This window comes from Phoca vitulina, unplaced genomic scaffold (assembly GCF_004348235.1).
Source record: "Phoca vitulina isolate PV1807 unplaced genomic scaffold, GSC_HSeal_1.0 scaffold11, whole genome shotgun sequence".
Classification (NCBI taxonomy): domain Eukaryota; kingdom Metazoa; phylum Chordata; class Mammalia; order Carnivora; family Phocidae; genus Phoca; species Phoca vitulina.
In genome coordinates, this window is record NW_022589714.1 from 33467399 (window position 1) to 33473514 (window position 6116).

Here is a 6116-nt window from a genome sequence, read left to right on the forward strand (position 1 = left end):
TATTATTTCTTTAGTCCTAATTGTTAGAATTGTTAGTCTAATTGCTAGAGAAGCTAAGTATGAGTTGTTTAAGGCTTTTGAGAAATTTTATGAAAATACAATCTCAACAAAGATTGTAAAATTTGACTTCTACCAACAATGTATGAATAATTCCATATATCTCCACCTGACCAATCCGAGACCAATATGACTAATGAGTTTTATCATTATATTTATGGTTTCCAATCTGATGGATGAAATAGGGCATTTTGTTTTGATTTCTATTAATAGTGAAGTTAAACATCATTTAATGTGCTTATTATTCACTTGTGTTTGTTCTTGTGTTTATTCTTTTGTGACTTCTTATTCATGTCCTCGGCCCATTTTTCTAATGGATTGTTCTATTTTCAAAATGTTGAATACAGTTTCTTTAAATATTAAGAATTCTGGCACTCTTTTATAAATGATGCACATAATTTTTCTCTCCTAATATCTACCTTTTAATTAATATGTAGTTGTCATATTAGAGGCCTCCATTCTCTATTATATATTGGTTTGATTATTAGAAAAAAGGAAGAAAAGCTGAAAGTAATATTCCATTAAGGAAGCCAACAGATTGGGGAAGCCATATTCCTCCTTGGTTTCTCAATAATACCTACTCTTTCCTGGGTATCAAAATATATGAAGAAAGTGAGCTTATAAAAATAATGGTTCCAGTTTTTAAATATATTTGATAAAAAGAAATTCAATAAAATTCTTTAAAATTATTCTAGATATTAAGGAGAACTTAACAAAATGAAATTCTGTAAGTTGTTTTTAAGAATTTAAAACTATTATCATCCCTTCATTCATTAAAAGTGAACTTGAGACTTATTTTAAAATCATAACTTTAACCATAGACAAAAAGTGTATGAGTTGATATTTTTTCAGTTTAAAATTTATGCCAGTAATTTTATGTTGATGTGTCTGCATGAGTGTGAGTGTGTGTGTATGTGGGTTGGCTTACATGTATGAATTTTAATTTATTTTGACTATCTTATCATGTGCCTCTGGGTTGATATCTGTTGGGTGTTAGAACATCAAGGCACAATTGTAAAAGTCAGCCTTTGTGTGCAGCCTAATTTATGTGTGATCGCTAATATATGTACCTGAAGTTTCTGGTGGATTGTGGCCAAAGAATGATGTATAAACTGAAAGGATTGCATTAAACTCCTAAGGAATAAGACAGCGCCAATGGGAGCATTTTGTTCTCTGTTCTCCATACTAATGCTGTAATACAGAAAGAAATCAAGCATCTCACTGAATAATATTTCTTTGTAACACTTTTTATAAGCAAGATTTCACTGGAGTTGAATTTTCACTATTTGGCTATCTCATTATAAGCTTATATTTTAGTAATTGCATTATTAGTATAAAAATAATGTGCTTATCATTAAAAAGTGCTGAAATATAAAAATATGGAGGATGGTGAAAATTTAATTTCTCTTGTATGAGTTTAGAACAAAAGGAAATGCCGGTAAACTAATCAAACTATAAATACTACATAGACAAGACTGACAAACACCAAAACTGGATCCCTGGATTTGGGGTTGGGGGTTTGAATAGCAGATGTTCAACCTGTTTCCATGGAAAGATATAGAGAATAAAACCAAACATTCTTTTCTCTTTAGGTATTGATACAGAAGCTAAAATTCATACATAAACCAAACACTAATTTTCTCAAAAAACTAGTGGTCTCCTATTTTGGGTCCCATTCCCAAAGCTGTCTTGCTTAACTTTACAGACATTGAAAAACTATTTTCTACCTTCATTTCCAATAACTAAATGAAAATTAAAAGAGCAAAAAACCAACATTCTTCAGGTATCAGCTCAGCAATTATTAAAATGCCTGATGACATCCAATGCTGACAAGAGAATACAGAAGCTACAGCTTTGTACAATTTTAGTAGAACTATAAATTGATACAACCACTTTGGAAAGGTATCTAGTAAAATTATCAAAATCTAAAATATGCATATTGGACCAGCAATAATAATAATAATAATTTATTTTATAGAAACACTATAACTGTGAAGACAGACGCTTGAGAATATTGATTGTATTATTGCAGGTAATAGTAGTTAGTTATTTCAAATAATGGTTACTAAGAGTGTTAACAGTGGCTATTGTAATTTCTTTATAGTTTCTGTATTGTCTGAAGGTTTTACAATAGGAGTAGATGTAAATTTATCCTGGAATCATTATCACGACATTCCATTTAAAAATTAAAAAACAAACTATGATATAGAAAATGTGTTATTTAATTTAAAAACTAAAAACCAAAACAGTAATACAGAAATCCATAAATTGGGAATTTAAGTGGTTTTTGTATCTAGGAATTGGGTCTCTTCAAGCTAAAGATCTGGAACATTGGCACCTGATGGGCTAATATTACTTTGTAAAATTGACATATGGTTGTTGAGTAGGTGAGATTCTTGGACTGCCACCACTTGGAATAAAAACAGTATGCTGCTTGGTAGGGGAATGTGATATAAGTAACATCTCTATGTGTTGTCACATGATTTATACAACCAAGAAATCCCCTGAATTAATTTTGACACTAAGTAATCAAGCAAACAATAAAATGAAGAGAAGAAATCTTTGTAATGCCATTGGGGTTATTGAAGACTGTGTGAGATTGAAAGTTAAATGAATGGTGATGGATGAATAACTTATGCTGAAAAATATCTAAATAAAACATATATTAATAAAACAACTGTTTGCATCCTTCTAGAAAACTTGCCATAAAAATGATTTTTTTTCTAAAGTGCATTATTTTTCCTACACAGTGACTTTTATTATAAACTTTAAAATGGCTATAAAATTGAATTTAGTATAACAATTTAAATATCTTCTCATGACACATGAGCTTTTTATCATATAGGAGAAGGCATACTTATTTACAATAAGACTAGTAAGTATATCAGCTATTTATTTAAATGCTTCTTTTTAAAATCATTATAATATCAACAGGAGGGTCTCCTTTTATAAATTAAAAAATGAGAAAAAATTCATTAAAAATGTCTAAGACAAGAATAAATTCTTTCTGTTTAATTTCCACAAAATACTAGCAGAATCACCATGTATTCCAAAAGAGGTACTATGGTTTATAGTCTTCAAACCCAAGATTTCCTCAGGGCTTTAGCACAGAGGAGAATGTGGGCTCAACCTCCTTGTGCCCCTCTTGCTCCACACCCACAGAGTTGAATTTTCCGCTCTGTCTGAAATAGGAGATAGGCAGATCTGGACAGAGATACGACGGAGGTCACCACAGGCTCCACAAGAGTCCTGTTCCATCTTCCTCTTCCTTGTAGACATGAATTATTTCCACTTACCTCTAGAGAATGAGTTCAGGCAATATTTCGCTTGGGAGGGAAAATTTGAGTTGCTAGTAGCAGGGCACATCCTCCCAGGAAAGGAGGTGTGGAATTCTGTGGTTTTCTTCAGTTTTCACAAAGGTGCTTAGAGAAAAGCTGGTAGAGGAGAAAATCTGACTAACATGCTGAGAACTGTGTAACTTGGAAAATGCATTGGGTGACAGTACTTCTCTGGGTTATGTATAATGAATCAGAGGCTTAGGGTGTAAGTTTTATTGGACCAATTGGGAGTAGCTCCTATATAGTCTAGGGCCTCAAGGTAAGATTTTGTTTATAGAAGAAAAAAGGATATGTGTAGTGTGTAGGCATCTGGGCAGCTGACCCTACTGCTCCAGATGTGCCACGGTGAGTCTATTGGAAGGAGGTGACTTCTGCCTGTTGGGTATCTTATTTTCCAAAAGAGAGGCCAGTTCTACTTTCACCCTTCGGAAGAACAGGCTGAGAGAGTAACCCATCCCCCTGCTCCATACTAATAGGGAGAGCTTGAGCAAAGGAGGCTAAATCCTGATACTGAAGAAAGAATGAGATAGCCTTGTTCAGAGATGACCCTGGGGGAGAAGCCCTCCCAAATTCTGGAGCACGAGCTAATCTCAGGTCTCAGGTCATCACAATTAGTGACAGAGTCCACATTATTTAGCATCTTTAAATATCCAGGGTCAACTTTGAGGCATGCGCTGATTTTTACTTTACTGAATCTGTAATATTGACTAAAATGACAGGAACTTATTAGCAAAAACAATAATAGATTATTTTGATTTAGAAAGTTAGATTTTTGTCAAATTAGTATAGTCTTAAATCAAATATGGGATTATCAAGCTAATATATTCTATTTTCCCTCTATAATTGCAACTTAATTACTTACTTAATTTATGTTGGGTTGAATTTTCTTGCATTTCCAGACATGGTGCTCCCTCCCCTCCCCCAATGAAAAGGTTATGCAGAATCCAAACCTCTTTTTTTAACCTGATATTGTTTAATTAAATAGATTAACATTCGTCAGATCTCTGTGTGTGTGTGTGTGTGTGTGTGTGTGTGTGCGTGTGCGTGTATGTGTGTGGATATATAGTCAATCCTTATTATTTGTAGATTCTGTATTTGTGAATTATCTAACTAGCTAAAATTTATTTGTGACCTCAGAATCCATATTCATGGCTTTAATGGTCATTTGTGTGTTTTTAGCGCAGAGCAGTGAAATATTTGGTTGCCCGAAGCACTCACTCTCAGCGGAGGTAGAACAGTGCTATGCTCTGCCTCTTTGTTCCACCTCTCATACTGCAAACAAGTATCCCTTTAAAGGCCTATTTAGTGCCATATTTTTCACATTTGTGTGCTTTTTGCTAGTGATTTTGCTGTTACAATGGTATCCAAGTCTTGTGCTGAAGAGCTCTCTGATGTTTAAGTGCAGAAGGCTGTGATGTGCCTTACTGAAAAAATATGTAAGCTAGATAAGCTTTGTTCAGGCATAAGTTACGGTGCTATTGGCTGACAAAGACTCTTTGACTAAACTTTAGTCAAGTTCCTTTGAGCCCTCTCCCAGAGTAGGTGTCGACCTTGACCCTTGCCCTGTCTTTGACCTGCCCAGTCCAGTCTTAGCAAAGAATTTTGTTAAGTCAGGTTGGAGAGAATCCCTTCACCCTAATATCTGATCATTTTTGATATCTAAGTTCCTCATCCCCTAGCTTTGATGTTTATGTCCTTGGCCTGCCTTTGGCAAGAACCCTATTAGTTCAGTTTAGTAAGACTTCCCCTACTGTTGATGTCTCCTCTGAGTAATTTTCTATCCACTGACTCTCTCACTCTCCTTGTTGGCTATAAATCTCCACATGTCCATGTTGCATTCAGAGTTGATTCTTATCTTGCTCCTATTATAATACCCCTATTGCAATAATCTTGAACAAAATCTTCTTTACCATTTTAATATATATCAGAATAATTTTTCTTTAATATGGCCATGAATTCAATGTTAAAGAATCAATAATATATATTAACTAAGGTGTCATTAAGTAGAAATACACAAATAACAAGGTTATGTATTGATCGGCCGATGAAAATGTTGTGCCCAGAGGCTCAAAGGAACATAACCCTGTATTTTTCCTAGGAGCAATGATCCAGTATTTGCTTATTCAGTGTTTATAGTGACTTTATAGAACAGAAATATCATGAATAATGAGAATTGAATGTGTATATTTTACACACACACACACACACACACAGATCAAAATGAATATTTTGCTTTTAAGCAAGGGATAATTTTGAGAAGTAAAATAACAGTCCCTTCTTTTTTTTTTTGATGTGCTACTTCTGTTCAGTAACTTGTCTTCCAAAATACTGAAAATATTTTTGTTTCTCAATCCAAGTCAAGACAGATAGGGAGAGAAAGCAAAAAAGAGACAGAGAATTAAATACTTGACAGTTGAGAACAGTGTCTCATGTGCCTATGACACAAACCATCTCAATGGTTTGCCTAGCAGAACACAGGAAGAAAATATGACAAATAGAAAGGAAGTAGAACACCCCTTAACAGCAAAGGGAAGCTTGGGAGGAGGGAGGAGACAAGGAATTGGCCCTCTGAAGCAACTAAAATCTGTCTTCCAGTGATACTTAAAGTAGCTGACCTATTCTTCTGTTTTATATTCTGCTTTGACAGCAAGTCTGCTCTGTGGAGAGAGAGAGAGAAAGAGGGAGAGAGAGATCATTTATTGATGCTGAATAGAGCAGAGG